Below are 16,572 nucleotides of genomic sequence, written 5' to 3' on the forward strand. Positions count from 1 at the left end.
TTTCTGATAATTTTTTTCTTTGGAAAATGCTGACTTGCTGGAATCAAAACTTTTTAATAGGAGTGCATGTGTCTGGGGAAGCAGAGGTACCATCTGGTTTTGAAATGGCCAGAAGTTCTGTTACTAAGGGTATTTGTCTGAGACTTGGGAGACATGCACCCAAATCCAGTCTCTTCTTGAGTAAGGCAAATCCTAGTTTTCGGGAAAACATCTTTGAAGAGACATGTTTTTATCCTAGTGTGAAATAAAAGAATATTCTGTTGTCTAAATAGTTTGCTGTGACTGTTCAGTATCCAGAGCAGAAAGAGCACCTTGCAGGAAGACAGACACTGCTAAACGCCTCAGCAGAGGGACGTTGTGTGTGTTTGACATTCCGTGGGTTTTCAGCAAGGCCGCAGACGTGCAGCTGCAGCGGAGCCAAGCCATCACTCTCTGCGGTGCCCAGGAGGTGCCCAGTAAAGCTTAGCCATGTTATGTTTCCATGCTGCCACGAGCTGTAGAGATGCCTGTGCACATTTCACAGATGAAAAGAGTGGTTGCTGACTGCTCAAAGGTGACAAACTCTCCAGGGACAGCTTCCTTCTGCTGTTTCACAGCCTGCAGAGCCATGAAGACAAATACTTTTCATGTGCTCCTGCTGCTGGAGGCACAGGCCTCTGCAGTCTTTCTTTGCAGTTGAAGCAGCGTTTGCTAATAGCACAGCTTCTCAAACTAATGCTGTTTGTACGTGGTAGAAGTGAATTTATATAGGAACATCCACTACAGGTAATAATCAAAGCTAGTAGCTTTGAATCCCATCAAGAAGCTCCCAAGCAGCATAAGTATATGAGGGGCTGGATTAGAAAATTTAATTTAATGCTTAAGTGGAATGGTTTTGCATTCTAACCAGGTAATTCATAAGCTCCCCCTGCCCCCTGCAGACATGGTCTGTCAATTTCTGAAGATTAAAAACTTCAGCATTATTAAATGAGTTTCTTCTCAGCAAGAATCTCTCATACTTGACATCAAATACAGGTCTCCCAAGCAATGTGCAACGGCGAATGGAACTGAGCGGACATAGGTTTGTTTGGAACTGAGAGCAGAAGTTCTGCACGTGCAGCATCCTGCTTGTGGAGAAAACGCAAGCTTCGGTTGTGGGTCTGGACAGTCAGGACCCCTGTCATACGTACTCCACTGCACTGATTTGGGGGGATGACTGTGAAGCTGTCCATCTTTCTGTGGTAATCTTGATAGACTGTCCTAGAGCTTGCACTTCTGACAAAGCAACTCTTAAGTGTAAATCATCCCCAGAGCTGTGACATCGCTGAGAGTACGTGGTGCTTCCTCGTTAACTTACAGCAACTCAAAGTCCTGAACTTGTGCCATGTGGACTTGTAGTTCAAGGAAACAAGCCTCTGTTAGGATAGACACTGGGGGGTGTTTTCATAAAGAAGATTTTAATGAACTTTTTTTTTTTTAAATTATTTTTCACACTACAAAATGCATTTCAGAAGCGAGATTGTTGGTTACAATGTGAATCAGCAGGTGATCGGCTGCGCAGCCAGTTACCAGCGGTATCCCTTGGGGACTGACGCTGGGGCCAACACTGTTTAATATCCGACTTAATAACCTAGATGATGTTATAGAGCATGTTCTCAGCAAGTTTGTGGACAATACCAAACTATGTGGAGTGATTGATATGCTTGAGGGGAGGGGAACATCAACCAGCTGGAAAAATGGCCTCAGCAGGACCTCACAACATTTAGCAAAGACAAATGCCGAGCCCTGTGCCGGGGAAGGAATAATCCTATGCAACAGTACAGAATAGAGGCCAACTGACTAAAATGCAGCTTAGCAGAAAAACGCTGGAGGGGACCTGGTAGCCACTAAGTTGAACATGAAGCAGAAGTGTGCCCTTGCACTGAAGAAACCCAGCAGCATCTTGGGCTGCATGAGCAAAAGTGTGGCCAACAAACTGAGGTAAGTAATTCTTTCTCCTCATTTGGTGCCTCATCCACACCTGCTATGTGGTGTTTGGTTTGAGCTCCCCGGTCCAGGGAAGATATTGGCCTAATGGAGTCAGTCAAGTGAAACACCATCAAAGATAGTCAAGGGCTGGAGCACTTCCCCGTAAGCAAAGGCTGAAGGAACAGGGCTTGTTTTGCTTGCAGAAGAGACAGTTTTGGGGAGATCTTATTGCTGCCTACAACTACTTAATGGAAGAGTAAAGATGAGAAGGAGCCAGACTCTTCTGGCCTTGCTAAGTAAGGTGGGTTAACCTCAATTTGTGCTGTCACACGTGCTGTCAGAAGAGCATGCTTGGCTCTGCTGTTGTTTCCTCAGCAGCAGAAGTTAAATCCTACTGCCCAACTTTCCATCACTATTTCCAATACCTGTGTAGTACTGGCTATCCCAGAAGTACTTTGAGCTGTACCAAAAGGTATATTCAGTGACATAGTCATAAAAATAGCAGCTACATAACATCTTCTGATATTGTCACACTATTCAAATGGGATTTTACAGATTCAGTTGATGGATTAGATGGTTGCTAGGAAGCTTTAAACTTTTTGAACTTGAATGAAAAAAAACCTGTTACACTTGTGTATTTGCGGCATGAAAGGATAGCTCAAATGTAAAATCTTGATTAGAAACAGAAGTCCCCTGAAAACACTGAAATAAGTTATAATTGATCAGTCCTTTTTCAGGTTGAGTTAGACTTAAGGGATAGAGGAAAGTAATTAGGCTATTTGCATACAGCTTGCATTCTTGTAGCTAAGTATGCTGAAGCCAGCAGATTTGCTGAGACGCGAAGGGGTGCCATGTTGTTAATGAAGGGGGAATAGAAGGCCTTATCCAGCAATACAGTGCACAGAGACTATTCAGGAAAAATCTGATATCCTTCATTACTTCTCAGAAGGGATTTGGCACCTCATTGCTTGTGCTGTTCAATGAGCTCAGTGGCCATGAAATTTGCAGGCTTTGAACCTCTGGTAGCAATAGTATGATCCAAGTACTTGTATATCAGGCTCTACAAAATTAGAAGATACAGAGAGAAAGGTTCTGGCTAAAATTTGATCAAAAAACTAGCTCTTCTCTGCTGTTGTTCAGATCTATATATTTCCTCATGAAATACCTATCATAATTATTGACACACACACACCCCCCACTAATTGGGATTCATTCTGAAGATCTGGCAAAGGGTTCCTGTCACTGAGAGGTTATGCACTTTGATTCTGTTTCAGTATTCATTGTAGTAACTATCTAGGTGTGTATGTGTGTGAGGTTTTTGGTTTGTGTGTGTGTGTGGTTTTGTCTGGTTTAGGTTTGGGGTGGGGGTTTTCTAGGTTTTATTCCAGGACTTTCATTCTAGCTCCTGTCCTAACAATGTGCTACCGTTGTATAGTTATGCAAGGAAAAAAGAGAATGAAGGTGATTTGGGGGAAGAAACAACATCTAACCATAAATATTTGGAGGACCTTCAAGTGAGACAGCTTTTACCCAACACTTGGTAAAACTGCAGAACTGTAGAGAAGAATCAAATGGTAAAGGAGCAGCAGGAGTAGGGCTAGAAACACTATTAATAGCAGACTCATCATTCAGTTCCCAAGAAGGATCTTGCTATCTAAGGCTCTCCAGGCAACACACAGCTATCAACTTCTTTTTCAGTCACAGTGATACCACTGAGTGTTATTAAATCTGCCAAGTAAATTGATTGCATACACTGAGTTAAACAGTAATTGCTGTGGGTAGGAACAAAACTCGGGGCAGGAAACTTGGAGTCAGGTCTGGACTTCCTCTTCCAGATGAGGAAGATGAGTGTGAACAATCATGTGGGTAGGGTCATTTCTAATGTATTGGAAGTGGTTTAATTTTAAACCTGTTTACATTTGACCTATTAGGCTGAAGACATTCCTTCTTCATTAGTCTTGGCTTGAGAAGATAAGCTTCTCTGTTTAGAGATTAAATGAACTGGAACAAATGAGACCAAATTGCTTTTTCCAAACGTTTATAGACTGTAATAGTGCTGTCATCTAGAGAACATCACCTGCACATTTCTTTCGTTGGAGTTTGCTTTCTCCTAAGGGTCTATTAGTATCTTGAAAGTTATGGTTTTGTTGTTCTTTTGAATGCTTTATTTTAAGTGCCAGGGCTCTAAGGAATATTTTTTGACAGCATTCTGTTGCCAATAGTCCTATAAGACCCTTTCTAATTTTAATCTTTTTTTTTTTCTTTTTCTTTTTCTTTTTTTTCCTTCATCCTCACAAGTTTATTCCCATCTCTGAAAAGTCTTATGAAAGTTCTGGCAATTTTGAATTCTTTTTTTTTTGACTGATGATTATTCTTCTTCTTAACACTTTACCCCTTTCATGTCTGTTCTTATATCCATCCACTTCATAGCGTATCTGTTGCTTCACAGCTGGAAGGCCTCTTGATATTGGTCCTCCCAAACTCTCTGCAGTTCCCACCATATGAGTCCTGGGGAAAAAAAAAAAGGTAATTTTCTGGTTTAAGTTGTGCTCCCAAGATTTTTCTTTTAGCTAGGGGAGGGAGGGAGGCATCATTCTGAAGCACGTGTGGTGGAAATTTCATGGTCACTCTGCCTGCGGAAGGTCCTGCCCAGATTGCTGCTCTGTTGCTCTTTTTAAAGCTAATCAATTAGGAAGCACGTGCTGTCGGAGTGTTGATGAAACATGGAGCCTTTTGCCTTTAGGTTACAGGCTCACGGTCACAACTTTTGTTACAACTGGAGGGTGATGACTAAAGTCACATGTGTTGCCTACCATATTTGTTGGCTACGCTCTCTCCTGTCCGATTTCTGGTGGAAAGTTGGCCAGAGTGTGGAGAAAGATTGAGGAATATTTTGCTTGCTTGGCAAATTGGCATGAAAACTATGGGAATGGAGATCCAATATTTGTTGGATGACTCAACAATGAATTTATGGGAGAAATACCACTGAGGAATTTCAAGTTAAACTGTTGTAAGCTGTCCTCCAATTCCTTGCTAAGTCAGATTACCTGAGGTCATGGTTGCTTTCCAGAGGCTTCTTGACTGATTTCTTCTGAAAAGTTCTTGAGTAATTGTTAATATACAGAGAACAGAAAGCTGACTCAGGAGACCTGTCCTGTACTTTCCACTTCAGTAAGAAATCCTGTCACTCCTTCAGCTAACTGGAACCCTAATTGCCCTTTCATTCACCTTACTCCTTAGCATTTCCTCTGGATGGTATAAAACTGCAATGAGCATACAACTACAGCAAGTAACGAAGAAGTGACACATAGTGTTTGAACATGCGTTTTCTATCGTGAATTGTCTGAAGTTTAAGGTGCGTTAATTAGCAGCTTCGTGTAATGCTAATTCTTTCTAAGCTTGCCTATGTGAAGTGCTGAACATCACCTGTGAATGACTGGACACCTTGAATTCCCACTTGGGGACTAACACTTGTGAAGTTAATCCCTCTCCCTGTGTGTATGTTTTCTAGATAACTTCCAAGCCTTCACAGATGCATTATGTAATGCACCCGTCATGTTTTGGCTGGGAGTTGTTTTTCTCTGAGATACCTGCAATTGGTGCATTTTGTTGAATTCAATTATTTTCACTTGCTGATTGTCATTAAGGTCGTATACATCGGTTGCCTGTAGCGGGCTGTGACACAAATGAACAGGACGGGACTCATCTGCCAAGCTGCACAAAAGCAGCGTGAAAGAACAGAAAGAGCTTTCAGTTGAGTAACCTGTACTGACCTGGGGAAAACATAGCTTGCTCCTGGCTGTATCTTTGGTTTTCAGAGTGTTGCAAAAGCCTTGCCCAAGGTTGTTTTCCTTGTTCTGTTCCAACATTGTGTGACTGGCGTTCTCTTGCCACCGTTATCCAAGTTCTGTTATCGTAGTAGGGGAACATTATCGTAGAATCGTAAAGCCAGTTACAAACTCCCTAAAGTTCAGATTTCTTGACTGGGCTTTTGGTTCAGGTCTGCTAATTTGTTAAGGTCTACTTTTGTTTTAGGAAAAAGATTCCCAGAACACATGAAAACACATTATGCTAGGAAATAATGGCAGGGATAAGACTTTTCCACTCACAAATGAGCGCGTTGGCTACTCTTGTCATACACATGGGTTTAAATACAAAACAGTTTTAAGTTGCACTAATTCTCTATATATGAAGTATAATGAAACTTAAGTGAAAACAAAACCCTGCTGCTGTTTGTTTTGTTTGGATATTGGCAAAGTTCGAAGCATACTTTTTCTTCCTCCTTTCATAACTATTTCAATAAAGTGCAGACAAAATTAACTAAGAATTACTCTGTCCCCATTCGTAAGTGAAAACAGGCATCTCTGAATGCTCTGTCTATTGTTAAGGTATGCACAGTATTAGTATAGTATAGAATATTTTGTTCCTGCTGTGGAACTACTTTTTGCAACCTCATTTTTGGGGAGCTGAACATGGGAGAGTGGTTTTAGGTTTTTCTTTAGGAGAGAGAACCTTGCTTTAGAAAGAGCAATTAAAGTAAGTGCAAAAAAGGCTTTGAAGGTAGCATATGTATGGTCTGATGTCTGAAGAACTCCAAAGTAAAAGTGTTTTATCAGCATCATTCACCCTCCCCCCCCCCCCCCCCCCCCCGTCTGTCCTACTGCAACCTCTCCTGAAATCACTCTTCTGGCCAAAGGGCAAAAATCAGTCTATGCTACATACTGACAGGACCTGAGAGCCTATCAAGCAGTGTGAAAAAACCACAGGTGTTGAAAAATACTTGCTTCATACTAGCCGGCGGCATGGTGTCTTCACAACAGTTTTCATTTGCCTTCATACTCTCAATGCCTAGTTACTCTGCACCAGGCCCTTTCTGCTTCAACAGCATGTTAAAAGTGCTGCTTTGCATTACCAGTACCTCAGATAAGTTTCTTTCGACTTCTTCCAGAGCTGTGGATTGGCAGTGGAGGTATGTCGTTGCTTAAACTTTTTGAGGGTGAAGCTTTCAGTTGAATGAGAAGTCATTACCTTGAGCCTTACCTTAATGGGGTATCTTCATATGTGTCTCAAGGTGGTCAGTCATCTCGTGAGCTTGAAGATGCTATCCTTTAAACTGTAGACTCTTGTTTCACTACTTCTGATACCTTTTAAATTGCCAGCATTATTTTTGTCTGACTTTTCTCTTAGTATTTTATTTCTTTACTCAGCACCTTTATGTCTGTCACCTTATTTGAATCTTTTGAAGTTGCAAGTAAATTTTTCCACAAATGTTTTATTTTCGTTATTGTAGTGAGTAAGAGGATATAAAAACAATGTACGTTCACTGCAAGTGCAGGAGCCTAGTCTTAAACCAGATGCTGTGCTGGAATGGTGCAGTGGAGAATCAGGCCCAAAATAATGATTGATTATAATTTATTGTAAACATGGGATTTTTTTTCCAAGCAGCAATTTTTTTGGATGAAAAGTACCCAGAATGTCTGAATTGACTCTAACATTACAGCCATCCAAAACATTCATAATAAAATCCAAACCAGCTCAAACGTACTTGGTTTTTAGTGTTTCATTATAAACCTTTAACTTAGCCAAGGTTAGCAACCCTCTGAAAACCTGGCCAGAACCGTGAGGGAATCTAAGAATGAGAGAATCTAGGTCAGTTTATTCTTTGTGGATGGAAACATGTAAAACTTGATGGTTTTACATGGTTTCAACTTTTTAGCCAGGCAAAAATTCGAAGCTGCATCCAGCTCCAAGTGAGCAGTATAGCTAAAATGAGTGGCCCGCTTCCTACCTTATACCTACCCGGTCCTCCCCCTTTGCCGGAGCTGATTCGGGTTCCAGCGCCTTGCGTTGCGTCCGTGAAGAAGGGGATGATGCTCGCGGCTAATCTCCTATGTGGTACAAAAGACATCTGTAATTGTACTCTCTGTTTGGTCTTTTGGGGTATTATAGCAGAGCACAGGGCAAACGGGAGAGAGAACTAAGGGCACATTTTCCAGGAGAGGACAATGGGTTGACCCTCCCCGGCAGCGCTGTCTGTCGCAGTGTGTGTCCTCCAGCATCACAGGACACGGCAGGGCAACGTTTCTTGGAGCCATAACTCTTACTATATAAGCCGAGTGCACTAGCCAGGCACATGAGAAAAAGGATTTTCTGTCTCCAGCACAGAGTGCTCGTTTATCCCCAGCCTCGGTGTGTTTCTGGTGGGTCTGAGGAAGAGGGGAAGAATGTGCCCAGTATGCACGCTTAGCTGCGATCTGGGGAAAAGGCTGTTCCTAGCTGAGGTAGTGGAACATTTGATGTCATCAAGCGCAAGATTTGGTAGTGGTTCTTGTAGTCTTCATCTTCCAGTGTTAGGAATGCATTAGTGGGTAGGTAAGTTCATTCCCAGAAGGACTAAACTCTGGTGACAGAGGGCCCCTTTAGTGCTGACAGCCTGTTGCTGGTTCAAAGGCTAATCGAAGCCGAAGCAAGCCTGGCGTGGAAAATACCGGTATAGGTAGAAGGGGTGCTGCCCACGTCTTGCTTCATACCTGTTTGGTCCTCTCCTGCGTGAATAGGGTGTCAGAGAATTTCTGAATGCAATGGGTGCTCCCGTGTGGGTATGCAGTGGTTCTCTTATGCAGTGGCCTCCTAGACGTGTTGTGGGCTGTGTCGTGTGGCCTTCTGTGCAGAGAAAAGATCTTTTGTGGGAACTTCTTAATAACAACTGATAAATCTTTACTTTTTAATAGCTTCTATTGTAGCCGCACTGTAGCTGCGAGAACTTAGGAAGTTTCACAACAACAAAAATCATGATTATGAAAGCAGTCTTTCAGTGGGATCTGGACTTAAAACCATCCCGTATCATAAATCACCAGGCTAGCAGACAATTCAAGTACAAATTATGTCCAGAATTATTCTGGGTGCTGTGACATTATTAGTGCTAAAATTGCTCTATTGCCTCAGCCAGCAGAAACTCTCAACAGGTTTTTTTTGTTTTGTTTGTGTGCGTGAGGGGGGGTTTGGTTTCTTTCTTTGTTTGGGGTTTTTTGGTACATTTGAAGCAAACTCATGATCAGTGCTTGTGTCAGTAGTAGTCGCCTGCAGACTCGTAGGACAAAATAAACATCTGGATAGAAATGTAGAATGTGAAAAGGAAGTGTGATTACAAGACATCCTGGGAAAGCAGTTTGTTTTATCAGATTAATATAAATACTCTTCATAATGAGAATGGTGGTTTTACCCTTCTCACAAATATAGAGGGGGAGAGAGAGTACTAGAAAAGCAAAGTGTAAGGAATGAAAAGTCATTGAAACAGGGGTTGTTATTTCTGATCTGGTTCTCAGTATTTTAGGAGCTCCTGTGTAACTGTAGGAATGGACAGAACAAAAATTTATTTCTGTAGGCAAATTATGAAGAGAGGAATATACTAAAACTGCCTTGCTTGAGTACTATTTCCAACTTAAAGCAGCTACAGAGTTCTTCAATTCTGCTTAGTGAAGATTAAAATTATTTTAACGAGGCCATTTACATCTGATTAGGATTGATGTATAAGGCAAAAAAACCAAGAAAAAGAGGTGGTAAAGAGGCTAAATAGCCAAGCACTCCTGTCCTGCCCTTACCTTCAGAAAAAGGAACAGAACTGATTTTCATTCAGAGCCTTCAATTCATTTTAGTTTCATTTCTTCTAAGAGATTGCTATTTTATAGAGGTGGATGCCCGATCTATAGCTTGCGGTCAGCCTCCAGGTTGCTCAGGCTGTGAAGGTGTGGACAGAGAGTGGACTGTGAAGTCTTCGGCGATGTCCCAGCCTGCTTCCCACAGAGGTCCCCCGCTCTCCACGCAACCCAAAAAGCAGAATTTCCTCTGGTGCCAGAGGAGCCTGGTAAGTGTGCCTGCTGATCCCCTGTCTGGGCCTGCCTCCTCGCCTGGTCATGCCCCGGCAAGCACGGACAGCTTTTACATCTCGGGGGACTGACCCAAAGTGTGTTACTTCTGTGCCAGGTACGCAGGGTTGCACGGGACGGGGGACTGGAGTCTCGAGAGTCACGGGAAGAGGCTGTGTGGGCTGAAAGTTGGGTAATTCAGCTTAAACATCAAAGTGGTAGTGCCACTGCTGAAGGCTGTGAGCGTGGGACGGTGCCCTGAAGTGAATGAAACTTTGCTGCAGGTTTTTTTCTGTGCTGTCTGGGTCATCGTGCTATGCGTTATAAACACGCTTTTCACCTTCAAACTCACGTATGAAGTGAATATGAATTCACATATGAAGAAACTGAAGCTTTCCGTTTACACTTTAGCTAGTGATCCTAATTTTCCTGAAAGGCATGTTAAAAAAAAAAAATAAAAAAATCTCACTGGGAGCTTGAGATTGTGTTTTATTTAAACTGCTGGTTTTCACTCCATGTCTTGTTTTTGATGGGGGGGAGGGGGTGGTGTTGGCATTCAAGTACTGTTGGCTCCCTCTTGCGGCTGTCTTAAAAAAAAAATAAAAATTAAAACATCCGTGCTAGTTCTAGTATTGGGGAAATTTTACTGTGCAGGTTTTAAGGCCTATTAGTGATTTTTTTTCTGTATCTAAAAGCTTTCTAAAAGCTTCCCCTGGATGTCCTTGAAATGTTTAACATGGAGAGGGGAGGCAGAATGTAATAAAAGCCTGCGATTAAGTGGTAACAGTTTATTTCAGGTACAGGTGGTCATTTGTGTTTAGCCAGGTTTCAATGCAGGGAACTAGTCTTCTAGGGAATGCTGGTTCTTTGCAAGCAAATAATCCTTACCCCTACTCCATCATCTAAATATTTCTGCATTTCGGTGTTTTCACACTTACCATATATAAATATATGTGTGTGTGTTTATACAGAGTTACATGAGGGTGCTGCTTACATTTCTGATCACATTTTTTGGTACCTCACCAAAATTCTTACTTCCACAACTACTCAGCTGATGAAGCTGCAGCTGCAATAGAAAGTATAGTTGCATGGTCAGCGGTTAGAAGATTTCCTTCAGATTTTTCTAATGAAATAGCACCTTCACCTATGGTTCAGTGGCCAATATCTATTTTCTTTGTTTTCTTGCTCACTTTTTTTTTTACTATCCAAATATTAGCATTTGAAGCGTTACATAATTCAGAGTTGCAGAATAGAGCCTGTAGATACCACTCTGTGTATAAGGCTAGCAATAATTCTTTTCCCCTGTATCCCTCATTTTCATTCACTTCAGTTAGCACTAAACTGGAGGGAAAGGTCTCTGACATTACTGTGCATTTATGATGTCTCTTTGCCTTGTTTGACATTTTTCTTTTTTTTTCTCTCTAGCAACTTATCACAAATATTTATATTGCTAATGTAGATTCTGTAATTTAGGATATTCTGCCATCTGATCTCTGTTGTTAAAGGATTAATTTTTGCAAGTACCTCTTAGTGGCCTGGTATGTTTTTTATTCCATCACAGCAACATGGGAATCTTTGCTCTTGCTAGCACATGTTCCCCAGGCCGTTCCAAGGCACTTTTTTCACATGTCATTAAACTACATCACCAGATATTTAATGAATAGATTACACTGCCTTTGTTCTTAAAATGAAGGATTAAAACCACTTTGTTCATCTGGTTTTAGAAACAGTTGTCCCCATGACTAAAGAATTTGTATGTTTAAAGAAAGCTGTTAAGTGAAAAATTCTGTCGTTTGTTACTGGGCTTTTAACTTTTCTCTGTACGCCACTTAAGGTGTATTTAATGTTAAGTATGACAAGAACAGTTTTTTCTCCTGTTGTCTTTGGGACTTGTTTAAAACACAGAAGACAGACAATATTTAGTAGAACTCAACTGGAGTCACTGCATTTAGCATAGTTTAACTGCAGACTTGATCATGGAAATATTGAATTGAAAACATGGAGGTCTTGGTCCTCATTCATCTAAGACCTGGGGATCAACAGACTTACAGATCTTTCTTAGGGCCGCCCATTATTTTAGTTTTAGTCTGGAGCCTGCCTGCTGAAGTTCCCTTGTTTTCTTCCATCAGAGCGCCTGTCTCTTAAGCACTGCATGCAGGTTGCTGGTTACATTTGATCCAGTCCATGACTGCTACTCATCTGGCTGGTTCTGAAATTTGTTTGCAACGCCTGGTCTCTTAAAACACCAAAGCTCCTGGGAGCTACAGAGGAGAGGGAAGGTAGGAGCAGACATCTACTCCTCTTGCATACTTAGGTATTCCGCTGTTCTGTATCAAATGCACCATACCACTACATGGCTTGGACAGCCCCTGGGATTTGGCTGTAGGAATGAACATCAAAAACTGTATGGCTTAGGCAGCAGGGCACCCAAATGCAGTAAAAGCTTTTAATCAGCTTTTACTTGGATTTTTTTTGCAACTCAGTAGTAGCACCAAGGAAAAGAACATCACCTTAGTTGCTTTAACGCTTCAGGTTTTGCCTCCTTGTCAGCTGAGTTAGGGATCTAGCTGAAAATCTTCCATCTCATTCCAGCCGGCCAGCGTCCACCTGGAGCAGAACCACAGGTCTGTCGATTGACTGATTTCAGAAACTATTGATTCTCCAGGGGCTGTAGAAGACAACGGCTTAATGATTTTAAAGGATTTTGGATGTGCATTTGTTTGCAAAAGGCCCAGTTGTTTAACCTCTAGAACTCATAGTCAGACATACTTCAGCTTTTGATAATGCACAGACGTACGGTATAAGTGGGAGTAGATGCACTGAGATGAGTAGCAGTACTTACCGCTGCTGCTTAATGAGCCGTGAGGCCTCCTTATCTTGGCAGGGAGCAAACCACGCGTTCCTCCAAGTGCTGCTCCTACTGATAGACCCATTCTCTGTTGGAGAACGGTGCTCCCTTTGGAATCAAGGCGGGGCACAAGGTGCTGATGTTCCCCCACTTCTCACTTTGATTTGGGAAGCCAATGAAAAAAAGTTTCTAACACCAGAGGAAAATGTACTTTTAACCGTATTTGCCACCAACAAAAGTTTTTGTTTTGAAATACCTTTATGGCTTTTGTTGTTTTGTGCTTTTGTTGTTCTGTGCTCTAATACGTTATCAAAATCAGAATTAAGCCTATAAAAAACCTCTTCAGACACCTTTCTGCAGAGAATATTTTTACATTTTGTTAAAATATGAAACGAAGCTGAAGTTTAAACTCTTAAAAACTTGTCTTTATTTTACCACGTATTTTTCAGAGACATGGAGTTTCTGTATTTTACGGTATTTTAATAGTCACTGGGATTAAAATACTAGCTCCATTATATCTTCAAAGGATAGGTGTTTATGCCTGGCTTCTAAGGAAAATCTAGATATACATATATATGAAGTAAATCCTGACTCATCACGCAGGCTTTTGATAGTGTAATGCTAGACAAGCCATTTAAATGCCAAGCCAAGTTACAAAGTGGGCTTTGTCAGATCTGGGATTAGAATGAATGTTTCTGGCTTTTTACTGATTATACTATCAAAGGAAATTCTGAAGCTTTTGACCTTGGTTAATAATTTTCTTATGTCAGTAAGTTCTTGATGTAGCAGTCTGTTGGGCAATAACGGGGAAACATCTATTGTGCTATCCATATTTTTTTATTTTCATGGCACAATGGGTTTTTTCTCACATGGCTCAACAGTATCACATACTGTCTCACACTTTGGCATGTGTTAAGTGCTGTGGTAAAGGAACAGTCTAGGTTTTAACGGCATGTATATTTTTATATTATGAGCTGCAGTGCATATGTCTTAATTTCATGAATCAGGCTGTGTTGTTTTTTCTTTTTTCTTGCTCCTTTGTAAGACTCTTACATCATTCTGAAAGTGGTCATTTAAAGAACTGCTCTCCCTTTTGCAAACAGGCTTGTGCTGTACAGATTTGTTTGATACAGAACACAGCTTTTGGAGTATTAGACATATAATCAGCAGGGATATATTTCCCCCAGCTCTTTCCTGAGCAGAAAGTTGCCAGATTATTTCATAGCCTCTATTATTTTATTTTTTTTAGTTTATATTCTTCAAACTGTCCATTGGATTCTGAATAGGTGAAGTAATTTCCACATACAGATGGTTCATGCCTTCATACATGGGCCTGCTTTTCCCTTCTGGATTCCTACAAGTAAATTAACAAATGAAGCTGTAACCCAGTAACTGGCCAGCAGTATGCTCAGCCTTCCCCGGTCTCTTCCAGACTCCTCCTGCTTTGCTCTGTCGGTGGCGTCAGGCTGTGCTCCACGTTGTGCTGGTAGGGAGCCGGCTTTGCAGGGCTCCTTCTGGCTTTGCACGATGCCGGTGGAGTCTCCTTTTAGCTTTTAGCTTTTATAACTATACATGTCTTCAAAGACAGTCAGGCCTCGCCGACCGATGCTATCCTTTCTTGTACTTGAGCAAAGAAGCTCCCCAGATTGGAAAGGGGTGCCAAGCTGGGTACTTTACTCGGGTGTGGGGAAGAATGCAGATAGCAGCTCCACCTGGGCAGTCTCGTTGGTACGGTTCCTGCCCTGGGTGGACGACGAGTCTTGGGGGAACGTGGCAGGAGCCTGCAGCCCGACTGAGAATGTGCATGTGGCAAAGCAGAACCTGTGTCATCTTCACTTTTCTTCCCAGTGCTCCTTTCTTTATAAAGAGATTTCAAAATTTGCATTGCATTAGCTTGATGTCTTGGGAACTGTTATTAATAAATGTGTTGCTATAAAGTCCACTGATTAGATGTTGCGGACCTTTGCAGAGCTCGGTCAGGGGTAACATCCTCCTTTTGCTCTGTGAACACAGACAGCTCTCCAGCGTGTTGGTGACCTCTCAGGTTTCTGCCAGTATATTCTGTTGGCATCTGTTGACATCTAACGAGAGACTGATGGGGTACCCGATGACAACAGCTTCATTTCAGGGGTTGCGGGCCATAGGGGCGGGAGTTCCTGGATTTGCTCTGAGACTTATTTTCCCGTTGATCTTGAAACAGATTTCAGCTGTTGATAGTGCCTCTGAGCCATCTATCATACCTGTGAGTATAGTGCTCAGCAATTTCCCCTCCAGTGAGGACATACTTGAAACAGGGAGTGTTTTTGGTGTGCCAAGGGAGGCCATGGAGGCTGCGGTAAGGTGGTTCATGTGCCGCACACATGTCATGACATCTCAGGCCGTGGAGGAGGGAGGCCCGTTGGTGGGCTGCGATGTCGTTGAAGGAGAAAATCAGACCAGTATGGGTTAGTCACCAGATGGTGATGTTGCATGGCACTGGGCAAGCGCAGGGTACGTGAGGGGCCAAAGCTCTTGATACTCCAGGGCAGCAACTCTGCAGTCGCAGAAGGGAAGGCAGCGCTCTGCAAGAGCAGATGAGAGGATGCACGCCAGCTGTGGAGCATCTGTGTTGGGGATGTTTTGGTTCCTGGAACCAAAGGCTCCAGATATTACTGAACTATAATATGAATTAAATGGTACTCACTCCTTTTTTGGAGAAGTTAGCAAATTAAATGATTTAATGATACAGCAGATGCCCTCCTTGTATACTAGCTCTTGCATTAGGCAGTTGAATAATAAGGTAATATATTGCCTTTTTTCCCCTCTCCATCATTCCTCTTTCATTCTTTGTAGTTACTTGGGGATATTGCTTAAGTGGTTGCAAAGATGGTGGAAGAAAAATTTTTCTTAAAATGTTGAAGCCAAATTCCAGCATAACGGTAATTATTTCCAGACTTAACTGGTGGTGATTCTAAAAGAAGAATAATCTCTTTGAAGATGTTGCAAAATATCTTACAAGTTTCTATGAATTTAGTCATTTCTCACACCAGAAGGGACTCTCATGAGTGCATTTTAACTCCTGCATGGGCAGGAGCCACAGACCTTTCCTTCCTTACATGACAGTATGTCTTTTTTAGAACTCTCAAAAAAATGAGTAGAGGGAATCCATTTCATAAGTTGTTCCAGAGCTTCATTGGACTTGATGTTTATAAAAAAAAATAAAAATCTTATTTCCAATAAGAATGTCTACTGCAATTTCCAAATGTTATACATATGTTTTATATCCAAAGTTGAGTGGTCCTCCTTTGATAGAGTGGTCTTCTATCAAATCTGCCTTTTCCTACTGGCACTTACAAACAGTTATCCCAGACCTTCTCTGTAAGAGAGATGTCTTGAGCTGTTTGAATTTCCTAGTCTGATGAAATATGTTTTAGTCATTCTTGTGGCTCTTATTGATCTCTCTCCAATTGTTCCATGCTACTTGTGTTGTGGGCAGCAGAACAGTGTGGTATGCTAGCAGAGGTTATGTTAATGCCAACAGAGACAGTGTTATCTTCCCGCTTGGTATTTCTTTATGCACACACCAAACCACAACTCCGTGTGGTTACTCACGGAAGATGATAATATTGGATTATATACTTTTTCCACAGAACAGGAGGATAAAAATCTAGTACCTTTGCAATTGCCTTCTGGTTGAACAGCAGATCCCCTGAATTGGAGTCTGTAAAAAGATGCTTATCTTGAATGTATCGTATAAGGATATTTGTAGGGGTTCCTTACCGGGCTGTACTCCATGGGCATCCCAAGAAAGGTATTGGGATATATGAGAGGCACTGTAGCTTGAATCCTTATGAGGACCACTTCCAACAGCTGCTACCTTGTCTGATGACAGAGACTGAGAACTTTCAGAATTAAAATCAGTATTTTTCCTGC

The 16,572-nt window shown here is 41.8% G+C and overlaps 1 protein-coding gene across 2 annotated transcripts in view; it reads left to right on the plus strand.

Annotated features, from left to right (window-relative positions):
- The window catches only part of FBXL7 (F-box and leucine rich repeat protein 7), a 188,726-nt gene that overhangs the window by 125,044 nt on the left and 47,110 nt on the right, over positions 1 to 16,572 (plus strand). Inside the window, exon 1 of one of the 2 annotated variants that reach the window (XM_049823896.1) lies at positions 9,674 to 9,811. The exons of the other annotated variant lie outside the window; for it this stretch is intronic. The gene's annotated coding sequence lies outside the window, so the exon portion shown is untranslated. Of the gene's footprint in view, positions 1 to 9,673; positions 9,812 to 16,572 lie in introns of those variants that run through there. 2 annotated transcript variants of the gene reach the window in all.

This window comes from Accipiter gentilis, chromosome 20, assembly GCF_929443795.1.
Source record: "Accipiter gentilis chromosome 20, bAccGen1.1, whole genome shotgun sequence".
Taxonomy (NCBI): Eukaryota; Metazoa; Chordata; class Aves; order Accipitriformes; family Accipitridae; genus Astur; species Astur gentilis.